Source organism: Serinus canaria, chromosome 17 (assembly GCF_022539315.1).
Source record: "Serinus canaria isolate serCan28SL12 chromosome 17, serCan2020, whole genome shotgun sequence".
Taxonomy (NCBI): Eukaryota; Metazoa; Chordata; class Aves; order Passeriformes; family Fringillidae; genus Serinus; species Serinus canaria.
The window spans coordinates 5,198,708-5,224,451 of record NC_066330.1 but is presented as its reverse complement, the minus strand read 5'-3'; the positions used below and the strand labels follow the sequence as shown (position 1 = coordinate 5,224,451).

Sequence of the window (25,744 nt, the reverse complement as noted above, 5' to 3'; positions counted from 1 at the left end):
GCCACTCTCCTAAAACCCATGGGGGAAGGAGTTTGGGCTCCCTATTTGCAGGGAACAAGAGTCCCGGTGGTGAGGCTGGGATGTGAAACAAGCCAAGCGTTTTGTTTTGTAGCTCTGTACATGGCAGCGTGGCTAAATGCAGAGGCAGATTTCAAGGCACGGTCGTTTAACTACACTGGGAACGTCTGATTCCAGGCATGCTTATTTCACAGATTTTAGTTGCACATTTCCTGGGCAACAGTTTTGCAAATGTAATTCTGCAGGTAGGCTTTGGGGGCTGAGGGCGGCGGGTGCAGCTGGGCGAGCGCTCGCTAGCAAAGGAACATGAAACCCTCTTCCCCCTGTGCCTTGTGGGTTTGGTCTTGTTTTGTTTTCCCTCTTCAAATGAAGAGTTGGAAAACATCTGAGACCAATACTGGGATAGAGTGGGAGGAAGGGGAGATTTTGAAGTCCTGGTCAAGATAATGGGAGCAGTTTCCTTTACGGATTATGAATTTGCTTTCATAGCTTGGCTCTAGTTTGTTTGCAGGGAACATGGTTTGGCTCCCACTGTCTTCAGCAAAGCTGGACCGAAGTGGCCTCAGTGCAAGACAGACTCAGAATTTGGCTTTAACGGGCCCATTCTGTTGCTTGTTAGTGGGTCAAATTTTGGAGCTCTGACTCAGGCTGAACTTTCAGTGGCTTTTGCACCTGGAGATTTAAATATCTGTCTGCAGGGGAGGTGAACACCAAACGGCATCCCTAGCTGCAGCTCCTTAAGACGTTAACTCCCCCTTCATCCCCTCCAGCTGTTTATTATTTCCCTTCTGCTGCTGCTTACCACCTCCACGGTGTGTCAGAAGAATAGGACATGAATGCTCCCACCTCAGCCGCTTCAGCACAAAGTCTGGCAGCGGCTTCCTTCCAGCTGCTGGGGAAAGGGGTTTTAGGCAGAGCTGCCAGCCTTTGCCCAGGAGCCTCGGAGGAGAGTGCGAGAGCTGTTCCACCGGCGCTGCGCCGGCAGCGGGAGCCTCCGGCACAAGGGAGCAGATGAACAAGCTGCCGGGGGTGGCAGCGGTGGTGATAACATCTGGACCCACCCGAGGAGAGCACATCTCCCGATGCTGTAAGTGCAGGGCTGGGACCTTTCGCTGCTGAGCTGCCCCGGCTCCCACTGAGTTCAGCAAGAGTTCGGGGTGTTCAGCCTCTCGCAGGTGAGGGGTCGTGCCAGCCGCTGGCATTGGGTTTGACAGGAGCCACACCCGAGGAAGCGCGCTGGGACTGCTGCCTGCCGGGCTGGGCGAGTCCCTTTGGGATGGCTCCCGCCAAGTTTCCAGGTATAGCCTATTCCAGTGCAAGAGGGACTCCACTGGAGCCAGCTGTTGAGCTGCTAAGCTCTTCCTGGGATGAGAAGTGGCTAAAGAGCCACAAATAACCTTTAAAAAGAGTTGCTGTGGAAGCCAGAGAGTCCCAGGGGAGCTGGAGCCTCCCCCCACCTCCCTTTGCTGGCTGGCGGGGGGCTGCGAGCAAAGCATTCCCATCGCTCCGTGCAGGGAGACCGCCCCGCCGCCTTGCCGCAGCCAGGGAGGCATCGCTGCTCTGCCAGCTCCCTCTTGCCTCCCTTTCATCTTTTTTTCCTCCTCCCGAGTCCCCCCCAGCCTCAATCCGACTTCAAAATCTCAAGGCAAATCCTGCTAAATAGGGAGATTTCGCCCGGCTGCGTCCCTGCCCTCCCTGGTCTCTCGCTCCCTTTGCCGTTTCTGGCCTGCTGGGTTTTGTGTTTCAGTTGTTATAAATAAAGCTCCAGGCACTGATTTGGGTATACAATGACACCTTGTGTTATTAGACAGCACAGGACAGACTTTGCAAGGGGAGCCTGCTCGCCCGCCCTCCCTCCCTCTCCTCCGCTGCCTGCGGTCTGCGGGCAGGCTCGGGGCTGGCTGGCAGCAGGTGCTGCTGCCTCCCTGCTGCTGCCCAAAATCACAGCCCCCCGACAGAAAACCCACCCAGGGCATCTCCGCCCCTGCTTGGACTGGGCTGGGTTTAAATAGAGGTGGCGGTGGGAATTTTTAAATTAAAGAGGAGAGGCAGAGGATGATGGGAAAACTCCGGACTCCCCCTGTTTTGTGCAAAATGTGGGTGGGAAGGATTTGCAGGGATGTCATTGTCACCCATCACCTCAGCCCTGCTGGGAGTGACCTCAGCTTACCTCCAGTCACTCAATGCTGTGGAGCTGGGCAGGATTTCATCCTGTAGCTGTGTCACCTGGATCCTTCCCTGCCTGGCAGAGGTGAGATCTGAGCATCCTTTCCCCTCACATTGCCACATTGTCAGCTCCCAGGAAGGGTTTTTTCTGGGGAAAGACATTTCACACCAGCCACCCGCTCGTCCCTTTCTCTCCCTGGAGATGAGCTGGCTGGAGTAAGGGGAAACTGAGGCAGATGTTAAACTACATGTGCCTGGTTTTGGCTCTTGGCATTTCCTCCCTCACTTCAACACTGAGATTTGGAGACTGGACCCTGGGGCAGCTTTTTTTGAGTTATCTCTTGTGTTTCAGTGGTCCTCTCTCTGCAGGGAACTGGAGCCAGTCTCTGAGAGTTCAAGTTGTGGAGAATTCGAAGCAGCAATTTAAAGGCAGGGAAATAAAAGTACAGCCTGAAAAGGGAAGGTGGCCTCTCATTAGGGCTGAGTTGACTTACCTAGATTATTTTAATTCTTTTAAAGACTTTAGGAAGTGGGGTTTTTGGGCACTTTTCTAAGTGGTTCTGGTTATTACCATTTTACAGACAGTTTAAGGCATTATTTGAATTGTGTTTGAGAAGTCAATGAAAATACAAAATATTAAAATTCCCCCTTGGCAATTGTTTTTTGCTTTTTGGTATTAGTTGTTTGGTTTCTTATTCTATTTTTTTCCTGTCACCTGTGCATTTGGGCTGTGAGGATGGGGTACCCCAAAACCTCTTTCGAGCTGGATGAAGAGTGCTTCACACTTGCTGGCTGTGTCACCATGGCCAGAAAAGCAGAATGGGATTGCTGTTTGCAAATATCCCATCCAGCTTCCTCCTGAGGAGCAACATGCAATGGAGTTGGTGCCTGGATAACTGCTGGTCTCCCCTCTCCCCCTCTCATGGAAAGAAGAACATGTAGCACATGGGGTTTTGGTTTTTTTGGTCTTGTGTTCACTTGGCTTGTGGAGATGCAGACTTAAGAAGAAGGTACTAAGTACCCTCTTCTCATGGTTTGTGATGCCCATGTTACTTTATAAGGTAAATAACCCAAACCATCCAATAAAATTCCAACACTGTGCATTAATAGAGTAATGGAGATATTTAACGAATGCAGTAAAGTTGCTATTCCAGAGCCCTAGGCCTGCTTTAGTAGCTATAACAGGAGTGAATAAGATCTTTTTCTGCTTTTATTTATACACATATAATATCAAATATTACTGAGTTGTTGCTTGTTAATGTTAGCCAAAGGGGTTAAGAGAAATAAAAAGGAATTTTGCAACCATATCAGGGGAAAAAGAGCAAAAGTAGGACCATTAATAAATGAGGGAGCTGAATCCAGCAATGATATTGAAGTGACTAAGTTACTGAGCTGCTTTTAAAATCAGTCTCTGGTAAAATCAGTGGAGACAATTAGGAGACTTGTCAGATACAATCATGGGCTCCCAAATAGAAGAGCAGCCCATGAGGAAATAGAGAGGCCACGAGGAATAGGGGAATGAAGCCAGCAGCTGTTAAAGTCAGAGGAAAGGCTCATATTGAGCCCAGGTAGCTGTCACTGGGATGTTGTGCCAGCAGGTCGGAGATGTCCTTGCTGTGGGATGGGTGCTTGTGTCTCACCTGGGACACAGGAGAAATGTGGGATGGGGTGGGATGGGAGAGCCTGGGGCAAGGGGGGTTGAGGTAGGAAAATAGGCTGGGCAATTTCCATCTGTGCACATGGTAGGAAGAGCAGGGCTAGCATGGGAGCAGAAGTGCTGTTTCATACTCCTAGAAATGCTCTGGAAGTCAAAAATTTGCTCCTGTGTTGTCTGAGCTGTTGGAGGTGGCAGGATTTGAGAAGCATGGCATGGCACATGTAAGTGCTTATTGAGGGTCAGAGCAGCCCAAGGGAACTGAATGGACACAATATTCCAGTTCTGCCCAGTGCCTCTGGGCATCTCACTGGAATGGCCATGGAATGAAAGCTGCCATGAGTTCCTGTAAATAAAGTGTGGTTGAACAGGGGTAGGCTGAATGGTGGGAACACCCAGCACCCATCCAAGGCTCCCATTCTCCATCGTGGGCTTTTTCTCAGGGTGGTCAATGTCACTGTTTACATTCCTCTCCCACATCATCATGAATGTTTTCATTAGATGCACAAAGTCAGTGAAGTCAAAGAAGAAAGAACTACAGAGAGAGAGAATGGGAAGATTTGCTGTAAGAGGGCAGAAATAGCCATGCCACAAGGAAAATGCTAAGTGGATGTAATTGCAACAGAGATCCAGAGGAAAAGAGCTTCTTGCAGAGCAGCTGAAGAACTGGAAGACTTGGAATAAATGTCACCACAGGAATGGAGAGCACTGGTGTAAATGGTGTTGCTGGAGACCCAACTCTTAAGCCAGTTGTGGTCACAGAAAGGCTAAAACCTTCTGTTGTGTGCATCTTGTGTAAGGGCAAGATTTGCCATTTGATATTTTTGGGGCAACAGATGCTGAGGCATGTGTCAGACAGCCCTGGAGACACTACCCTGGTTCCTTCTCTCTTGCTTGTGCTCACAGCACTTTTCCAGTGCTCAAGTCTGGGCACTGCAATGACAGTTGAGTGTAAACCCAGAGGGAAGGGATTTGGAGTAAAGTACTGCAATGACATGGAGCCTGATGGATAAGTGCAGGAGGAAAGGTTATAGGAGTTAAAGCCTTGGATTCTGCTGGTTACTTTGCAGGGATGTCCAAGATGCAAGAGACCAACTGCAGCCCTGGGTGCAGTCCTTGGTGAAATGATGTGTGGCAGAGACTGTCACTGTTGTCTAGAAAAGACACGTGTAAATGCAAAGAAAGGGATTTGGAGGTACCCAGCCTTTCAAATTTCAAGTCAAGGTGGGAGCAGTAGGACTGAATCAAACAAAGGAAAATGGAGACTGAGTGAATGAGCCAGCAGCAAGAGTGACTCTCCAACGACAGGCTGGCAGTAACAGGTTTGAGTTGTTTTAAACACAATTATGAAAATATCACAGATTTAAAGGTGTTTTGCAGGAATTTGGAAAGGGATAGGTTTGCTTCAGCCTTTTTCTCTGTGCTTGCCCTGAATTCCTTTGGCTAAACTTATTGTTTTTAGAGGAATTGGTTCTTGCGGAGCTCAGCCAGGGCTTGCAGCTGTGCAGAGGGTGGGAAAGCTCCCTTGGAGTTCCCCAGCTCCTCCTCGATGGGAGGCAGGTTGGCTGGTTGGTATATTTGTTTATTTTGGTGCAGAAAGATAGGATTTTGGAATCTGAGTTTGATTCCTAGCTTGTGGGTTGTTCAGTGAATAACAAAATCTCTGTTCCTTGGTTATCGTTCCATAATGGATGAAGGACCTTTCCCTCCCCACTCCCTGCTTTGTCATCCCTGTCACTTGCTGGGATGGCTCCTGATCCCCTGGTTGTGTGTTAGATTGACCTTCATGTTTGGAGCTGTGGGAGGGGAAAACTGGGACAGTGTTGCCCAGATCTCTACAAAAGCCCTGTTTCCCTCTAACTGCCCCAAAACGCCTGTTGAAAATGTTTGAAGGATGTTGGATAAGCAGCTTCCCAGTGTTGTGTGCTTTATTTGTTACAAAATTTGAAAGAGGGAAACTGCTGATGGGGTTTGAAGAGATTCCCTTGGAAATGTAAAACAATGTAGGGATAATTTCTAGATTATTATTTTTTAATGACATTGGGACAAGGAGGATCCTTGGAAGAATAACAACATAAGCGATCCTTTCTCTGCAGGTAGGAGTCAGAATTCTGATTCCCATGTGACTGAGGTAGCCAGTGCAAGATGAGCACTGAACAAGTGTCCATAGTGTTGGGGAGATGCATCAGCTCCAGCTCTGCTGTCTTTTACTGGAGTCTCATACAGGTTGGCCCTTCCTTCTACTTAATCCCATTCCTGCTCCTCTTTCCTCCTTTACTTCAGCTATTTAATCTAGAAAAATTCCTAATACATTTTTAATGTGGCTTTCTTGCATGCAGGTTTTCTTTCTCTTCTCTGTGCAGACACTTTTCACCCTCTAAAGTCCCTGAGCTGCACCCTGTGGCCCACAGTTGAGGTTGGCTGTGCTGGAGTACCAACTGCCAGGGCTGTCCCCTTGTCACTTCTGAGGCTCAGTGCCTTTCCCCTCCCCTTCACATGACTAAAGTTTGTACAAATCTGTTCTGGTTTAAATCTATATTATGTATTTGAGAGAGAGAGAGAGGGTGGGAGAGAGGCATGCAGACCTCACTCTGAAAGCCCAATCTATCCCCATTCCAGACTCCTTCCAGAAAGAAAGGCAAAAAAGAACCACATATCCCCTTTTCTTCCAAGTCTCATGATCTACAATTAGCCTTTGGTGGGGGGCTGCCCCATAGAGTTAAAATTCCAGAGGACACCTATTTCTAGTGGTTTTGCACACCTTGCCTCCTCCCCAGAGTCACAGGAGCCACTCAGGAAGGAGAGCAGCACACTGGCCTCAGTGGCACCAGATGCATTTAGTCTCATGTGTGCCCATTTTAGGGGTTGGAAATGTCAACTGAGCTTTGTCTTTGTGTGGGTGACCTGCCTCAAGTGTCTGCTCTCCTGGCATTGCCTCCTATTTCTGGGTAGCCCCAATGGGGTGGCTAATGAGGGAAGCCACCCACCTCTGCAAGATGATAAATCCTGTACTCGCAGAGCCACAGCCACATTGGCTGAATTTTGCCAGATTTGACCCCTTTTCTCTTGGTTGGATGAGTGAGGCCTGGAGATATCCCCAGGAAAAAGTGTCCAGCTCCCCTACAAAAGACTGTTTATGTCTCACTTGAGTTTTCTATTCAAACACCCCCCTTGCTACTGGAGGTGACAAATTCCCTGGGTAACCCCAAAGGAGGTGGCTTCCCACTGTCACCGTGGTGGGGACCCATGCAGGACACCCAGCAGGAGCCCACTGCCTGCCCAGCCTGCAGTCCCGTGCTGCTCCCTGCTCTAGCCTGGCTGAGCCGGGAGCTGGCTGGTGAGCCAGGGAAAAAAGAGGCTGCAGCAAAAGATGGAACAAACAGAATTTTTTTTTGCATCTAGAGGGGGAAGCACAGAGCTAAAAATAAAACGGGAAGATCAGTATCTGTCAGGCTGACGGCGGATTGGCTCTGTGGAAATGCATGTAATTACCAGGCTGTAGGTAGACATTTGCATGGAGCGAATAGCAAGCTACTGAGACAAGGTTACGCTTTAACCTTTAAGTCCTGAATCTGCTGGAAAACTAAGACAGAACTGCAGGAAATTAACTTAAATTAATAGAGTTGCTGTGACTGAGCCACATGTTCCTTCGATGTGTGTCACTTCACGGCACAGAGTGCCTTGCTGCCCCTGTGCCCTGGCTCCTGGAGGAGGGAGATGCTTTGGAAGCAAGTTCAGCCTGCATGGATCTCCTTCCTCACTTGGGGATTCAACTTGACTGGGGAGAGGAGCTGTGGCTTTTTGTCATCCTTATTCCTCCTTTCTTTGCACCATTTGAGTTGCCAGTCTCCAAAGACATTGTAGGAATTTGGGCAAAGGGACCCCCCCATCCTGGGGGATGCTGTGCTGTTGGGTGGTGGGTGTGGGTGAAATCCAGGTGTGCTGCTCCAAGGAGGGCCAAGGAGGGGATATGGTTGGGGGATGGATGTTTTGCTGAGTGTCTAGAGCTTGAGCTCTGTGTGCAGAACTCTGCAGGCACTATTTAGTGCTGAAATTGAACAGATTACAGCAAAGATGGTTCCTTTGTGCATAAGAACTACTCCAGTGAAAAACACAGAGGAGCAAAATCATGTTAAAGCAAAACTGTGTGCTCCCACTCTGTTGATGTTCCTGATGCTCTTGGCTTACATGTTGCCTGCTTCCCCCTCTTGCTTTGCCAATCATCCACTGGTCAGGCAGCATTGTGTGATGGGAAGAGAGGGACTCCCCACCAGGAGGGGAGATGGAGATGCCATGGGCACATTTCTCATTCCCAACTGGCACAATCACTAGAGCTGCTACTGTGGGATACAGGTATGAGCAGCTTAGTTCAGCTGAGGATGGAGGGCAAGCAGGGTGGAAAACATGAGGCTTTGAAGTCTGCAGTGACATTTTGCTTTCTGTTGTCACTATGCTGCCTTGAACTGTGGGTGCGGTTTGGAGAATCCCTATTTTTCCAGCCTCTTTGCTAGCCATGTTGGCCAGGCAATGCTTGTTTCCAAAATCACTGCCTTCTTCCCTCCAGCATGGGGACGATCTTGTCTGCTGTGTTGAAGCCTTGGCTTGGCTCAAGCTGGCTGTGCTTCTGTGCAGTGCAGCAGAAACTGAAAGTAGAAAGAGTGTGGTGGGACCAGGTGGTGCAGAGCACCAACACTCACCTCCCCAAAGGGCTGGGCCACTGGGAGCTCAAGCTGCTCCACTGGCTCCCCATCAACTTCAGAATCCAGTTTGAGGCTCTGGCCCTAATCTTCAAAGCAACTAATGGAGGAAGTGCCAATGGCATCAAAGGCTGAATTTTGTTCTGTCAGCAGCACAGAAGCTTCTCTGAGGCAGTCCAGAGCATGAAGGCTGGGATGAAACCTAGGAGAGCAATTGCAGCTGGCCAGGATGTGGCAAAGGTGGAGAGTGGTCAGGGCTTCTGACCCTGATTCTGGGATTTTGAAGTTGGTTCTTTGCTCTCTGTGATACTGGGCCCAGGTTCAGGTGCCTGAACACCATGAAATCCTCAAACCTGGTGCCTTGAGGAGTTAATGTAGAGGGAAGCTGGGGCTTTGTCTCCCTGCCTCTAGTGACCCATCTGCAAAAGACAGATAAGTGCTGCCTCATTTCTTGGGGCAGCCAGAGGACAAGCACCTTGGAGACTGCATGACCTGAGAATTGGAGACATCCTAGGATGTACTTTAGGCATGAGAGGGAGCAGAGTCCGGGCAAATCTACACCCTGCTTACCATTAGGGAACAACTTATCCTCTTTTGCTCTTTCATCAAAATAAGGGATCTTCATCTCCCCAGCCAGGCATTAGACCCCACAGGTATCTGGCCCCCAAAAGGCAGCACTCCTGGAGACTGCACAAAGTCTGGAGGATGCTGTAACATCAGATGTGGAAGGTACTTCCATGCTCCATCAATGACCTGGGATGAAGCCCGCAGTCTTCCTGCCTCGCTGTTGGGAGGTGGAGGATCAAGGTGCAAAGTTTGGCTCTCCATGTCCCTTTCTTGCTGAGAAAAGATAAGAGTTAAAATAGTCATATATTAGCTCAGGGGATGATTTGCTTTATGAAGTCTTCACAATGAGAGTGCATCCCCTTCACAAAAGGGACATGAGGATCAGATCTCCCATTGTGCTTAGTTCTGTAATCCATCTGTCTCCTGCCTCCCTGGATCCGTGTTGGGGGAGTAGAGACCGAGGCAGCTTCACACATAGAGGATATCATTGTCTTGAAGTGGTCCTGGAGTCAGATCTTGGAAAACTTTCCCTTCCCAAAGAATGCCAACCTCCTTGGAAATCTTGCTTTGATGGTTTCTTCCCCACCTTTTTGGAAATCCCCCTCCTGGATGCCTTTCTGTTTGAACTCATTGCTTTCTTCCAGCCCTTCAGCCAGTGGTGTTTTTAACTCAGGGTGCAGCCTAGGAAAAAAAACTGGAACACCCTGTTTAAACTACAGGCTTCTCCTGCCTACAACAAAGATAGACCCTAAAGAAAGCCAGTTGTGCCCAAAATCCAGGCTGTTGTTTTTCTGGCTCTGTCAGCTGGCCTGATAAAAGCTATGGCCTCTCCCTTCTCCCTCTCTCAGGCTGCTTTCGATCCATGCTTTTTTTTTTTTTGGATGTTGGTTCCTCATCAGTAAGCAGCAAGCAAGAGCCCTCCCTCGTTACAGCAGTGCAAGGCAGAATTTAAGGCAGTTGGATCTTTTGCAGGAGGAGAAGGGAAGTCTGAAATAGTTGGAGAGGGAGGTGCTGACAGTGGGGATGACCACCAGCTTTCCAGCAGGCCTTTGTGAGTGTGCATGGGGAAAGTTTTGTCCCTGTCACTTGTCCCTCTGTTGTAACAGGCTGCTTGTTCCCACAGGCTTTACCATCACTTTGTCACCTCCTTCCTGGGTTCCTGCTTTTGTGATTGTTTGTGAAATCCTGAGGGGATTGAATTGTCCTTGGAGTCCCAGCCACAAGACAGTGCCCCAGGGCATGGGGGGACAGTGGAGGAGGCTCCTGCTCTGTTCTGCTCTGCCTGTGGCTGCTCACACACAGAAGGATGCACTGCTCATGATGCAGCTCTGGAAGCACCACCTTCCACAGTGTGCTGCTTTGAGATGAATTCCAGCTGAATGCCAAATTGTAAACTTGGTGTGGGCAAGCCCTGTGGTATGGTGTGCCCATATCTACCTGAAACTAGCTTTAAATTAGTCTTGGTAGCAGGGCATAAAGGACTTGGTGTGTTGGATAAGACCAGATCTGCCAAGCTCTGTCTCTCTTGGAGTGAGCACATGCTCTACCCATCATTAGATCAAGCTAGTTACCAGGATCAAATTCCAGTGCTGTAAACCACACCTTGATGAGCCTGGGAAAGCTGGAGTGCTGTGGAAACACAGCTGACTTGGTCTGAAGCACCAAGTGCTTGGTCCAGTCTCATGTTGGGTGTCCTTCTAGCTTTGACGCAATGATACATTTTTGTTTTTGTGGAAGTGAATCAAAAGAATGAGGGGAAGTGCTTACAAACTCATTTTTAATGAAGATCCTGACATGCAGACTGATCCTTTCTCCAGATATGAATGTATTTATGCTGGTGGCACCTTGCCATTCATACAGCAACTTACACACTGTGTAATGTGATAGCAGTGTATACAAGTGAGGCTGGAGTACAAAAGATTGAGCGATCAGGGTTTTTTCCTTCCCCTGTTCTTCGTGGGGTTACACTGGCTGATACCAGCTGAGGAGAGAGTGCTTTTATTTTTCCTTAAATTGGTTTAGAGGGACACTAAGCTCCAGTATTTTGTGTTGGTTGTACATCCATGGTACTGTTGTGTTGGGGATGCCTGGTGTGATGAAACCCTGAGCTTCAGTGCAGTTGAGATTCTGGAAAGAGGGTGAAAATCCCAGCTTTCATCTTTTGTCACAAGTAGTATCTGAAGGAATTTGTACTATTTTTACTGTTTGTTTTTGTTTCTCCCCTCCCCTTTTAACTATGCACCTTAGCATTTTCTGTGGGCCCTGTCACTGGGATAGCTTCATTTGGACTTTGAAAAAGATGACTCAGCGTCATGGTTGTTTAGAATAGTTTTAAGTTATTTTTGCTATCCAGCCCCATTTTCTATCATCATGCTGCAATTACTGAAGTTCCAGCTCTGCAGGGGAATACTTGCTTCTTTTAAACAAATGGTTTCCTTTGGAATTAGAAAACTTCGTTTATGGAAACATTTCTGTGGGCCTTTGATTATTAATCTATCATGAAGAGTCTAATTCTATTCTATTAAAAAGATGAAATTTTAATTTTAGCAAACCTAAATTTGGAAGCAGCTTTTGAACCAAGGCAATTCCTTTAACATGGACTTTGGAGTGTGTGTGTGTTTCTTTTTAAAAGGTAAATCTGCCTTTTGTTGGCTCTGTGATATGTGGTTAATCCTGTTGGGCCTGATCTGATGGGACTGGTGCTGGAGGGAGCCGAGCTGGGCTGAGTATCGGTGTGGGAGATCCGATCTCCACTGGGAAGGCAGCCTGAACTGGGGCTGGCTGACACCCCCTGCCCCTGAGCCTCTGTTCTTTCTGCCTGCCAAAGCCACGGGCTCAGCCCCGGGTTTCAGTGATCCTACCTGTGCTGGAAAGGGCTTTGTCTGGTTTTTCCACTCAGTCCAAAAAGGGAAAAAAAAAAAAAGGAAAAGTGTTTGCTGTTGTGTTGGATCCATAAATGGGACTTTTAAGCTGTTGCAGCTGTATGGAGACTGCTCAGACCAAGCTGATTTCCAAGCAGAGTGGCAGGGTCATTTTTTAGTCCATTCACATGGGTTGATGTAACACCTGGTTACTTTTTTTCAGAGGTGAGATTTGCTGGTACCAGCTCTGGAGGTGCTGTGCCACCTTCTCCTGCCCTGGCTCTCAGGGACCCACTTGTGTGGGAGGGCAGAGACCAGATCTCTCTGGGGGAGCAAGAGATCAGGAAATCAAGAGGAACCAGGCTGAGGAAGGGGCTGGGGAGAGGCACGACTGCTGGGCTTCCTCTGGGCACTCTAGGTTGTTCCTGGCTCTTGATGGGTGCGAGCAGCCATGTGCCAAATCCTGCCTCTGAGTGATGGGGAATTCACACTGACAGACCTCAGAGCCAAATCTCACCCCAAGAGATTTCTCCTCTGGTGGTGTTGATGAGAAACTCTCCTCAGCACCATGATTTTAAATGGTGTGACTGGAAGGACTCAACATTTCCCTTCTTGGGGTGCACAGTAAGCCTTGCCAGGCTGTGGCTGTCCCCGGGTCCCCCACAGGACCCTCCATCATCCAGGACATGGGGCTGTGAATGGCAGGGGATATCTGGCTGTGTGGTGCCTGGGGCTATGCTGGCTGCTGGGAGCTCTGATGGCTTTTGGCCAGGGCTGAGGATGGTCCCCTGCCTCTCCATCAGGCCATGGGAAGGGGAAGAGGAGGGCTGCATTCCCAGGGATTCTTTAGGGTTTTGCTGGGCTTTTTTTTTAGGGAGGGAGTGGTGCTGCATTTAGATGCTTGATCTTAGAGTGGATTCCTCTCTCCCACTGCCTCTGGACTCTTGAGAAACTTTTTGGCCACAGCAGGGAAGGGGTTAAGGCTTCCTCACTGGCCTGGGAGCTGCTGCTGGCTGCCTGTTGCCCTTCCGGGGCTGCCGGGCTGAGGTTTGCCGGTATGTGTGCAATGCGGCGCTGGCCGGCCAAGAGCACCCAGCCCTCGGCCCAGCGCTGCGAAATTCCCGGCACAGCCTCCCCTGGCTCGCTCCTGCAGCGCTGAGTGATGGGGCTGGGGATCAGGGACCTGCTGGGAGAGCAAAGCCAGGGGCTGGAGGATTCCAGTTGGAAAAGAGTCGAGCTGCAAGGCAGCAGTCTGGGCTCCACTGAGACTCTCTTGTACAGGGGAGAGTTCCTGGACCCACCTTTGTGCTGGCCCAAGGCTCCGTAGCTTGCCTATGTTCATGTCTTCACCTTCACGATGCCACAGGCAGGGAATGGGAGGGTGGCAAGGTTTTTTGGCTGGTGCTGTGAGATTACACCTGATGTGGAGCTGAGTTTAGAGCAGGCTCTTGCTTCCTGGGGCAGGGGAGAGGGTTTAATGCAGACACAGGCAGGAGCTGGAAAACTGCAGCAACAGCAGTAGTGTTCAAGCCGAAACATTGTGAGAAGCCTTGGAGGGAGATGCAGACTTTGAGGGAGATGCAGATTGCCTGGAGTTCTCTCTGCAAGAAAAATTTATGTCCCTTATATAACTGGGGAAAAGCAAACAAAGAAACTTGTCTCCAAGTGGGAACGTGGTGTCACTGGGAGAAATCGCGCAGCAAGAGTGAGGCCTCCGCTTCGCTCTCAGGGCTGTTAACTCTTTGGCAGAAGGTCAATGCTTTTAGTGCTGATTTTCTAGATAAATCTCTTGAATATTCCTGAAGAATTGTGCATGAGTTGCCTGATTTAAGCAAATGGCAGGAATGATTTTTCACTCTAGTGCTTTCTGGGGTTCACTGGGGCTTCTTCTGCCCAGGGAAGGGATTGCTGCTGGCTTTGCCATGCTCCCTCCATGTTCTCCCACCAGCCAAAACGTTTCTGTTGCTGGAGAACTGTGCTGTGCCTTTGATCTTCTACAGCACCGCCATTGACATTGGCAGGAACAGTCCTGCAGACCAAGGCTGTTATATGGTGCTAATTTTGTAGTCTCAGATAACAGAGCCTCTCTAAAAATGTCATTTGGGGCCATTTGCGGGGTGAGTTTGACATCACTGACTACTGCTGGGATGCATGTCCTGCGGGAGGACCTGGCACACGTGGGAGGTGGCACTCAGTGTCACTGGGGAGATCTGTGGACAAGTTTTTCAGCAAAACAATTTTCATTTCTCTACTATCTCTGAACTTTTCCAAACTGACAAATAAAGCCCTTGGTTCCTCCAGGCTCTCAGGCCAATGCAAAAATCAGGTCAGTCAAAAAAAGGAATAAAAGGAGGAGTGTGATTCTGGGTTATGGTTACACCATAACTTTCCTATTAACTCAAATTAAGTTAAAAAGGAAATTGATTTAACCAAAGGAGGCGTTTCAGATGCCAGTGGCAATATACTTGATTGTGGTTTTTCTTTTTTTCCTCTGCACAGGCAATTATCAAATTAATCACCTTTGATATCAGCTTAATATTGACACAATCACTAATATATTTATCCTTGTCTAGTGACAGCTATTCAATAAGCTGCTTTTCTGTTGTTTTGTCAAACACCACTTTCTTTTGCCTTCATGTTTCTCTGGCAAGGCAGGGGGACAGTTTCTGGGTGGAAATCCCCGAGTTCCCTCTGTGAGATTCTCACCCACTGCCCTTTCACAGGGGCATTTCTATTGAAAAAAAAAAAAGAATTCAATCCAAATATAGCTAACAGCCCAAAATGTTTCCAAATTGTGCCTTGCTGTTGGGAGGGGAGCTGGTGTTGTGCAGGGAGCTGTAGAAACCCCCATGTACAGATGAACCAGCCCTTCCCAGATTGTTTGTGCCTGTAAATCCCCAGCAGCTGAGGTGGAGGGGTGGGACTGTGCAGCACACAAGCAAGTCAACAGCTCAGCTGGTGCACATTGCCACTGTAGTCTTACTTTGTTTTGTTTTGTTCTTTTTTTTTCTTTCTTTTTTTCCCCTTTCTTTAAAGGAACAGGCCCTCTGTGATCCAGCCTGTGCATGTGTGCATACGTGTCTCTCCTTTTCTCTCTCTCTCTCCATTTGTTCCCGCCTCCCCCTGTTTTTTACCCAGCGACGAGTTCCAATTACATTTGGCTGAAGGAAAGAGCTCTTGTGTGGCTCCCACAAGCCTTGTGAAAATGGGTGGGTGGGTAAAGAGAGAGTCGAGCGCTCGATAGCTGCATGGGAACTCAACCCTTATGAGACACCAGAGAATCCACACTGGAAAGGCTACTGGGAAGCCTGTTTTGTTTGCCTTCCCACCCCAAAAGTGCCTGGTTTAGAGGAGCTGGAGGGTGGTAGGGAGCAGAACATAGCTGAGCACTGCTTTGCTATCCTGGGCTTGCTGGACCTGGCAAAAGGGATGTTTCTGGAGGTTGATGGGGAAGATCTGGCAGCATGTTCCCCTGTGTGTCCTTTGGGCTGTAGGTGCAAGGCAGATGAGGGTGAGTCAGCCACGAAGAAGCAGGTGGTTAGATTAGATCTGGCCATAGCAGGGGATAGCTGGACACGGGAGGAGAAGGCAGGCTCCAGACAGCCTTTTCCACAGGACAGAGGGGCCAAACCCTGCAGGACAGTGAGGCTCGGTGGGCAGGTATGTCCAGTTGTCTGTCTGCAGCCTTGGGATCTTCAGGGATGGGCAGCTGAACTTTGCAAGTTCCTGGTTTTCCAGAAGGGACTGTTTCAGGGAGAAGCTGAGAGAATGTGATGCAAAGCAGCAGCTGCTGATATACCATAGCATGATTCCTTGCAAAACATTTACACTTTGTGAGCTTACACCATGTCAGGGTGTCCTCACTGGACCCCCCCTTGCCATTCCTGATCCCAGACCTCTGCCCTTCAGGTGCACCTAGTGTGTTTTAGTGCTGTGGCTGGGAAGTGAAACCTGACACAAGTAAATACCTTGACAGCCTGTTTTCAGCCAGCAGGGAATGTAAATTATCTCATTTGAACAGGGCTAACGCAGAATCAAGCCATTGGTCCCAAATATCCCTTATAAGTGCAGATGAGAAATATTCATGGCATCTTCACTCCCAGAATATTGCTTTTATCTTTGTGGTTCCTTGAGTGGCAATATAAAAGTTACTGATTTTGCACTTTTTATGCATCTGAACCTGCAGACTTTGAAATCAGTAGGTTTGCCTGCGTGATTTGCCTCGTTAGATCTGTATCCTTGCAGACACTTTGGAATGATCTACTACATAAGCTCCACTGTGCTTACTTGTTGTCTTCGGTGTAACATCCTATCTTGGGAACATCCTTAACCAGGGCATTGGGACAAGTGAAGGTGAGGTTGGGTTGGGTCATTCCAGGGCAAGGTAGAACCTGATCATGGGAGAAGCCTGTGTGTGCAATGCTGTTGTTGCGGCTCCTGTGGGTCAGTCAAGCAGCAGTCAAGCAGTGTGAAAATCCATGGATCCAGCAAAGAGATACTCAAAAACTTTTTACCAGAGCCATTTTGGGGAGCCATGCCCTCCAGGCTGGCCTTGGTGTGGAGCTTGGCTTTGCTTTCTGGAGCTCCCCATATCTGGGATCATCCAGATCTAAAGAGGGATGTCACTGTTCAGTCAAGAAAGGTACTGGGATGAAGAGGTTGGACTTCTTCAGCACATGCAGGCATCACTTACTTCTTCCATGGAGCCCAGCTCAGGCTGTTTCAGGGATGTTTCTGTGCTGCCCTCACCTGAGAGCTTGATTACTGTCAGAACATCTTGCTGTAGCTCAAGTGCAAGCACGGCTGGCGTTGGGGGTCTCACCAGCTCTCCTCCCATTGGTGATAATGGGAAGAGGACCAAAGGCACCAGTCTGCCTGGCTGGAACCATGGCAGGGGCAGCAGCTGGACATCTCTGGGACCTCACCCTCCTTCACAACAGCCTTTGCATGGCTGTGAAGGTCACGTTGTCCTGAAACCTTGACAAGTGTTTGCGGGCGGATGTCTCTGGGCTTTGCTTTTCCCCGTAACAGGTTTTTCCCTTTAAGAACGCACAAGATTGATTCCCTTGCAGGGCGCATCGCCGAGCCGAGCCATGTCCAAATGGTTTGCACGTCTGCATTTTTTACTGCTCTCGTTTAATATGTATGCAAATGCAGTCTCTCCTGTCCTCACTCTCTGTGTGGGTTTGCACAGTCAGGAGCACATTCCCATTACTGCTGCCCATCTCCTGCTCTGCTCGGCATTCGAGGAGACTGCCTTTGAAACACTGATAGATGGAGGTGCAAGGGGAAAAGAGAGAAATGACGGATTTTTGTAATTTCTTTGCTGGGGAGGGTGGAGGAGTTGGGAAACCAGAGAAAGGAGGTTTAAATATATGCAAAATTGTTTATTGGGAGAAAGGGGGGGTGGGCTCCAACTCTGAGAGTCAGGCAGCATATTTTGTATGCCATTCCATTTTCAAAGGATTTTAGCTGGAGGTTAGGGAAAAAAAAATCTAAGCACTGGCAATAATCTTGTGATAGTGGAAATATTCAGCTTTTCTCCTGATAAATAGACATATGTCATAACCGAATCAGTGTTTCAGGCCTGGAAAAAAATGTTGGGTTGCTTATTTTTTTTATTTTAATAAATAGGAAACAAGATGTCCAGGGTAGTTCCCTACAAGGGTGGTAGTATATGGCTGCTGCTACTTTGTTTTCCTTCCTATTTTAATAGCTGTATTTTTCCAAAGCACTTCAAAACCAGCACCTGTGAACCCCGGACACTTGTATACCAGGAGATACATTTTATAAGTGAGATGGGAAACTGCTCTCCAGCTAAGGCCAAAATGTGGGAAGCAACTTTGGAAACGTGGAAAGAAGTGGGGAACTTTTCCTGTCCCAAGTGATAATAGTTTTTTTTTTTTTTAATTAGGGCATTTGAAGTTGCAGATCTCCAGTTTTGCATCTGCTTGGAGGTAACTGTGAAGGCTGAGGAGGTCCTTGCTCTTGGTGTGGGAAGCAGGGGATGACACATCCCTTCATTTCCCAGATGACTCCGGAGGGGAAATGGAGGCTCATGCAGCTTCCCACCTCCTGCGGTGAAACTTTAAATTGGGTCAAAGAGACAGATTTTCAGGTGTATTTTAGGCACTTCAAGTCGTTCACTGTTTTAATCTTTAAACTCAAAGCACCTTTAAAACCTGGTTAGTTTTGAAGCCCATTATGGGGTGCCAAAGCCTTACCAAGCTGCCATGTCTGGTTGGGGGTGGACAGGAAAGGCTGCCCAGAGCTGGGGGCCATGTACCCCAGGGCAGGGGGAGCTGTGAGCAGTCTCCTGCTGCCTGTGCCCTCCACAAGCCTGGCTCTCTCCATGGAGCATGGATAATTAGGTTGAAGCCAGATCTTTTTCAACCTCTTCCAGGAGTTCATGGACAAAGTTACTTTTGTTTCTAGAAGCCAAAGGGCCTTGCGTGCTGGGAAACCCCCTCTGCTGCCTTAGGACTTGTCAGATCTGTGGACTTTTGCATCTCCAATTTGTGTAAAAGTGTTCTGTGTCTCTTGTGCTCAATGTTGTGAAACTCCTTTCCCTGAAGTAGCATGGAAAAGTCCCTCTGTGGGGGAGCCATGGCAGCACACTGACCTTGTGCTGGAGCTGTGGCTCGTGGAACTCAGATCTTGCCTTTGCTTTTGGCACAGAGTTAGAGGGACCAAGGAGCAATGTTTAAGAGGCATCCTGGTGTTTGGAGGTGCTCAGCTCCTGTGGTGGTGTGCAGGAGTGGGTTTTCTTCATGCAACAGGCGTGGCAATTCTTGCTGTTTAGAGATGAGCTCCACAAGCTGCCTGCCTGCTCCTGCCTTTACCTCCCCAAGAATCTGGGAAAAGCCTGCTTTGGGAATGTTGAGACATGCCATAGCTGCCAGCCCAGGTGGGATCACAGCCTCCCCTGCTCACTGGGTCCACAGCCCGCATTCAGGGCTGTCTCTGACACAAAGGGCTTCTCTTTCTGCTTCTTTTCTTTCCATCACATTTGGGAAGTTTATCCTGTCCCTTATCAACAGTCATGCTCTTGTAGGGCACAAGTGCAGCTCCTGCCCCTGCTCCTGCCTGTCCCTCAGTTCCTCTTCCAGCGTGGTTGCTGTGAAGTATCTTGTGCTGCCATGTCCTCACTCTGGTTGGTTTGTGCTTGTGATCACAGGCTCCAAACTTCCCCTGTTACTGTTGCTTTTTGAACAGTGCCTTTTTATTGGTGAGTAGATTCGTGGAGCCTTTCTACTTCCTTCATCTGTAAATTGTCCTCTAAATAACGAAGGAACCATTCTGACTATGTTTTGATGTGTGTGTCGCCCAACAGATGTCTGGGTGGTTAAAGTGCCCCCTGAGTACAAATATCCTGTGTTTGTGAGCTCTTTGATACTTGGTTCAGGAATCTTTTTGTTCTTTCTTTCTCTCCTCCAGTCCTGGGGGTCTGTAGCAGCTGCCTGCCGAAGTCTCTTCTTTGTTTTCTGCTCCTGATATCTGTGCCCACAGTGTCATTCCTCTACCCTCTCCCTTATCAAATTAGATTATCTCCTTCTCGTAAGTACTTTTGACACGTGCAGCCATGCAAAGGCACGATAAGCATATTGGAACACACTGTTGTGTGTCTGTTGTCCATGTCTCTTGTCCTCCTTGCATCTTAGGGCCAAGCTGGCACATTACCTGCCATTCATACTGGTACCATCAGATGTAAGTCAAGCTGGCTCCTTTCCTGCTTGCAGCCAAGTCCTAAACCATTGTTTTTGGGCACTGCCACATCACCCTGCATGGGAATCCCAGGCCCATTTTGTCCAGGTGTGTCCTCACTTTTCCTCCTTGCTGTCTCCAGCATCTCCCTTTGTATTCTGGGCTTGGCTGGTGGCACTGAAGATCCTTCAGGGTGTTGCAGGCTTCTCCTTGCTCATTCTTTGGTTCCCTGCCTTTCCTGGTTTCTACGTGTGATCCAGAAAAAACTCTTTGTTATTCTGTCCTTCCTCCCCATCACAAACTCGTGTTTCTGTTCCATCTTTCATGAAAAGGTCTAAGACTGAAGGTGAAATGTGATAACAGCCTTCAAAAATATGTCAGTGGCTGCTGCAAACAGGACAGGAATAAACGATTCTCCATGTCCTATGGTGGGTAGGACAAGAAATTATGGGCTTAAACTATAGTACAAGAGAGATTTAGGTTTCATGTTCAGATATCCTGGGCGTGTAGCACCAGAGGAAGCTGCTGGGAAGGGCAGGTGAGATGAGTAGGTGTCAGGAGAGGCTGGGGTCAAGGGATAGTGGGGTGATCCAGAAGATCATTTTTCATCCTCTTCAGCCCTCTTACCTTCCCTTCCCTTCCATGTGCTGGAAGCCTCCAGCTACGCAAGGGGCTTTTTGTGGCTTGCTCAACCAGGCTCATGCCTTTCTCTGTTCTTGCTTTTTGTCTCTGTTGCAGCAGTTTTGGCAAATGCAATTGCAGCAAGCCTGGAAATAGTCAGGGCAAGGCTCTCCGCCCCAAACCTTTCCTTGGTGCTTGGTGGTTCTTTCAACCCCATACACTGGTGGAGGCAATGACAGCTGCCATCAGAGCACTAGGACATGCAAAAGTGAACAAAACAAACAATTTGGTACATCCAGAAGGGTCAAGGGGGCAGGCTCAGAAGTGCTGGTCAAGGCCCTCCATGGGAAGCTGCTGCCAGCTTTGCAGAGGGATGTGTTTGGCACTGTCAGTGCACAGGTGGAGATGGGAGGGCACTGATGGCTCCTGGAAGCTCTGTCTCAGCTGGTGGTGTGGGGCTCCCTTTGGCTCAGCTCTTGGGCCGACTGTGAAAGTGTGGGCACGAGGGATGGGAGCTGTACCACTGCCAGGAGGTGTGTGCCCGCCCTCAGTGGGACACCAGGACATGCAGGAAGCTGGGGATTTGGGGGAATCAGGGAAGCAGGACTCCTTGCAAAGCTCCCAATCTCCACCTCCTCAGCAGGACACTGCAGGGCATCAGCCAAACTGCTGTCGTTGCCAAAGCAAAAATTAGGGAGCCCAAAACTCACAGAGGGCTCCATCCAAAGCAAGCACATGAGCAGCCACATTGTTCCTGACACTACTGGCTGGAAGGTTTTGCGGTCCCCTGGGCACCTTCAACTGCTTGCTCCTGACACCCACCTCTCATCACCCTTCCCCATCTGGCACTGCCATGATTGTGTTGGGGTCCAGCCACATCTGTGCTGTCCCTGTTTCCCTCCCCAAACTTCCCTGCCTCCTCTCCCTGAGGTGCTGGAGGGGTCCAGGGTCCTGGTCAGCTATGACCCCCTTCACTCACCCTGCAGCATCATCCCCTTTCACAGCTCCCTACCATGAGAGGCGGGCAGAGAGAAACAGGCAGATGAATAATTTATTATAACAATGCAAAATAGGGTTTTAAAACTCTACCCATATAAATATTTATTTTTGACTCGTTAGCACCACAGCTGCCTCCATGCCCCCCAACCTTTCTCCTTCTCCTTTCAGAAGACCCCCCCAGCCTTTGGGCTATCGTGGCTGGTTCTCCTGCTTCATCTGTCTGTCTGTCTATCCTGCCCTTGCTTTTCACATGATCTGAGCCCTGGTGCCAAATGCTTCCCGAGAAAGAGGAAAAAACCCAACTCTTTCTTGTGTACACGCACACAAAAAACAACAAGGGGAGGGGGGAGACGGAGCAGCACACACAGGCACACGCACAAAACCCTTTGAAGCCTGTGCAGGGTGAGGGTTGTTTCTGTGGTAACGGCGCGGGGATTGGCGGCGGTAGGCGAGGGCCTCCATCCCGCCGTGGTGCCGAGTGATTAATGAGCCGTTGCTGGGCTCTACAGGAGCGCCTGGGCCGGGCTGGGCACCGCGGGGCTGCTCCAACGCCACCGGACTTTGGATGCTTCTCGTCCTCCTCTGCTTGCCCCCAGGCGTGCTGGCTTCAGCAGCACCCCACATCTCTTTGGTGTGGGCTCTTGTGGGGTGTCAGCCTTCTGAGGGATGGGGCAGCCAGGCTTGGGACATCCCTTTGTCCCCTGCCCTGCTCCAGACCATTCTTGGGGCTGTGGCCTTCAGTCTGACACGGGTCCTTGCTCCTCTGCACTGCTGTTGATCCTAGAGCAGGTCCGGCATCTCTTCTGGTGCAGAGATGGACCAGAGCTGTGGGGGTACATGGTGGCATCAACAGGGCCACAAGGCAGTCCCATCTGGTGGGTGCAGGTGAGCCCACACTATTATGGGGAGTGTCACTCACAGCCTCACCTTGGCACCTGCCCTTGGCCCCATTGCTGCCCGCAGCTGCCTGTCTCCCTCCTACCCTACAGCTCCCAAGGCTGAAAGGTGGCTTATGGCTGAGCAGTGACAAGTGCTGTGCTCTCCTTATCCCATGGCCAGCCTTATTTTGTGGCACTACCCATTGAGTGTCACTGGGGTGCTTGTACCATCTCCCAGCGAGAGCTGCAGTTCCCAGAGAACCTTATGCCACTGTGTGCTTTGAAACTCACCTCGTTTTGCTTTCCACTTTGAAAAGGCAAAGGAGAAACAGGCATCTCTTGGGTGAACAATAATAATGAGTGAGTTTCAAATCTCTTTCCCCCAAAATAGCCAAACCAGAACACGCACAGCCTTCCCGAGCCGCTGTCTGAAACAGATGTGCTGCCAGTGAGCAGCTATTTATAATGTGCAGCATTCCCTTTTCAGCCGCAGCGACTCCAGCCCTCGGCTCTCGCGCTCGGCAGCTCCTTTTGAAGCTGGAGCTCTAATCCGGGGACTGTTCCTGGTGCTGCTAAAAAATCTCCTCATAAACCCACCGGGGTGCCAGCGAGCTGGAGCCCTGCCTGCTCTCTGCCTCTAAAGGGGGTTTATCATCCCCAGAGGCTGTGGGATGGGACAGTCCCAACCAGGATGGAACAGCACTGGGATCTTGTTGGGTGCTGTGTCCCAGACATCCTCACAGCTGCAGGCTCTGCAGGGCACTGATCCCCCTCTGCCTCAGGGCTGGGGGTGAAACACTTTCCCAACCCCTAATTTGGGAGGACAGAGAACAAGGGAGGGTCAGGACTCTGTTGCTGTGGGGGGAGAGGCTGGTATGGGTTTGAACTGGTCCTCAGTGAAGGAGAAGCATGGCATGATGGCCTGGAGGGATGCAGACAGTGAGAGATGAGAAAAACTGGGGGTCGAATTAAAGTGAGATTCGAGGAGGTTTGCCAGCCCTGGAGCCCACACTTACACTGGGTGTTTGCTGGCCTGGGGGTTCTGCAGCACCACTGGTACTGTGGCACGGCTGTGGCATGGGCACCTCTGGCTACCCACACCCCAGGGACCACGGGGGCTCACAGGACCCTGTCCCAGGAGGGGCTGCAGCCCATGGTGCTGCCTCAGCCCCTTGCACAGGAATGAAAAAGTGTGCTGGTATGTCGGGGCTGAGGGCTCAGCACGGCACGAGCATGTGGAAGCTGTTTATTGCCAGGGCTGCTGCAGGCCCTGCTCTGCCTCCCCCAACCAGCTGGGCTGGTGTGGCCGCTCTGCGTGGGGCCAGTGGGGCCCCAGCCTGGGCTGGGGGTGGGCCAGTGCTGGGAGACAGGGCTGGCTGGGCCGAGGGGGTTGCTTTTATCACATCCCTTCTTTTCTGTTTGTTTCTCTCCCAAGCAGGATGTTGGAGGCATGTGGATCACTGGAACCAAATCCTAGGTTTTGGGGACAGCTTGAAACCTTGTCCTTTCTTCCTAGATAGCCCAGAGTTTTGTTCCCAGCATGTCACTGCATGGTCATCTGGGCAGCTGGGAGCTGGGTGATCCAAGAGGAGCTCTTCAGAAAGGGAGATCCTGCAATAAAACCCCAGAGCTGCCTAAAATGTGCTGCTCTGGCTTTGCTCACTCGCTGTTTTGGAGGAGCCAGGGGATGGGGTTCTTCATCAGCAGGCAGAGACCACCCACGACCCCCAGACTCTGTCCTTTGACCTCCAAATCCCATCTTGAGGGAGAGTATTAGCTTGTCCTCCTGAGCACACACCAGGTCAGCCTTGAAAAGAATGTGGAGAGCTCAAAATGGCCCAGTGAGGTGTCTCTGACACAGGGTGGAATTTTGGGAAGGAGCAGAGGATGGGCTGCCTTAGCAGGACTCCTTCACCTCAGCTCTGGCAGCATGATGGATCAGCTCAGCCCACTGGGGACACAGAGTCAGGTTCCCATGAGGACGACATCCCTGGCTGAGACTGGAGCCTTCCTTGTTTCCAGTGGTAACAGACAAACCTTTGCTCCTGAAAGAGGGACTGTAACACAGCCCATTGCAGTGAAGCCTCTTAAAAGCTGGTCTCATTGCAGTTGTGTTAATTATTAATAGGATATAGGGAAGAAAACACTGGAAAACCCCAACTGTTTAAGGCAAGCTGCTACCTCATCTGTGTCCAGTGGTATGGGCCTGGCTTTCCCCTGATCCAAGGGGAGATTTATGGGTGTCCTTTCCAGTAGCTGGTGTTGGCAAGTACAAATGAAGGGGCTTGACCCCCTCTCTGAAAACCAGAGCACTCTTAAACTGAGGAGCTGAATAGATTTTAGCTTGGTCTTTAGCAAAGATTTGCCCCCAAGGAATAAAGTCTTTTTTGGCAGCATTTCTGCCCAGCAATATTCTGGAATTGCAGGATCTGGTGGCACAGAGACACTAGGGATCCTGTCCCAGCCCGGGGCACCCTGCAGAGCTGTATGGGCAGGATGGGACCCAAAGATGGTTCTTGAACTGCACCCACATAGTGAGTCAGAGCTAGAGGATCTCAGCAGGAAATTTTAAGGAAAAACAAAGTAATGGGGAATTTTAGGAAAAAGGCTTGTGGACTTTGAGGGTCTCCTGACTGTGGGTACCAGGGCTGTCTCCATATGGGTAACTGGAAGGTGTTTCCATGGAAACCAGCAATGTTGCTGCAGGGGGGACCCCATGGCAGTTTTGGGCCCTTCATAAGTGCTGCAGGAGCAGTGCTTGGCATGGAAAGGCACCAGTCTGATGGAGGCTCTTGGCAGTGCCCTGGCTCTATAATGTGCAGCTGGGAGAAGCTTTGCATTGCCCATGGTTCTCCATGCAGGGAGGAGATCCCAAACCTCAGGTGCAGGTGATAGCCATAGGTGCTGCCAGCCCATCTCCCTTCCCACCACCCCTCCCAGCAGCCCCTGCTTCCCCACAGCACTCTCCTCTCTCCCCTCTCTTCCTTTCCATTCCTCATTCCCTTTCTCTCCCTTTCTTCCCCTTGCTCCACCCCCCTCCAGACTCCTCTATGGGGCATTGATTTTTCCATCCATCAGCGAAACGCTTGAGGAAAATGAAAGAGCATCTTCTTGATCGATCAGGAGAACTCTTCAGCCTGGGGTCAGGAAGGGTTTGAATCAGCTGCTCCTCTGGCATATAATTACCCCCTCTCTCCCAAGCTGGGCCTTTTCACACGCCTGCAGGAGCAGCCACCCCGCTCTGGAGAGCACATCCGTGGGTGCATCCATGCTGGGAGAAAGTGCCTGCGGATGTGTTGGGTTTTGGGGCTGCCAGAGCTCAGGGCTGGGCCGGCTCTGTGCGCTCACACTCGCTCTGTGCCGAGCAGGGTGTGTCGAGTGGGTGTGAACTGCTCGCAAGCCGGAATCGACCGCTCTGTGTCGAGCTAATTCTATGCAGAGCTTAGTGAGGGTGGGGAGCTCCGAGGCTGCGAGTTTAGAGAAGCTGAAGGAGAACTAAATCTGATAGGAACCGGGTGCCCAATTCGCTTCTCTGTTTTGAACCTCTCATTTGCACGGAGCATCGTCTGGGGTATGCTG

At 50.1% G+C, this 25,744-nt stretch overlaps 1 long non-coding RNA gene across 7 annotated transcripts in view; it reads left to right on the top strand.

The window, feature by feature from the left end:
- LOC127060215 (uncharacterized) overlaps positions 1-25,744 on the top strand; it is a 99,252-nt gene that overhangs the window by 14,652 nt on the left and 58,856 nt on the right. For 5 of the 7 annotated variants that reach the window (XR_007778965.1, XR_007778960.1, XR_007778964.1 and 2 more), the window contains exon 1: positions 25,595-25,736. The exons of the other annotated variants lie outside the window; for them this stretch is intronic. This is a non-coding gene — a long non-coding RNA (uncharacterized LOC127060215). Of the gene's footprint in view, positions 1-25,594; positions 25,737-25,744 lie in introns of those variants that run through there. 7 annotated transcript variants of the gene reach the window in all.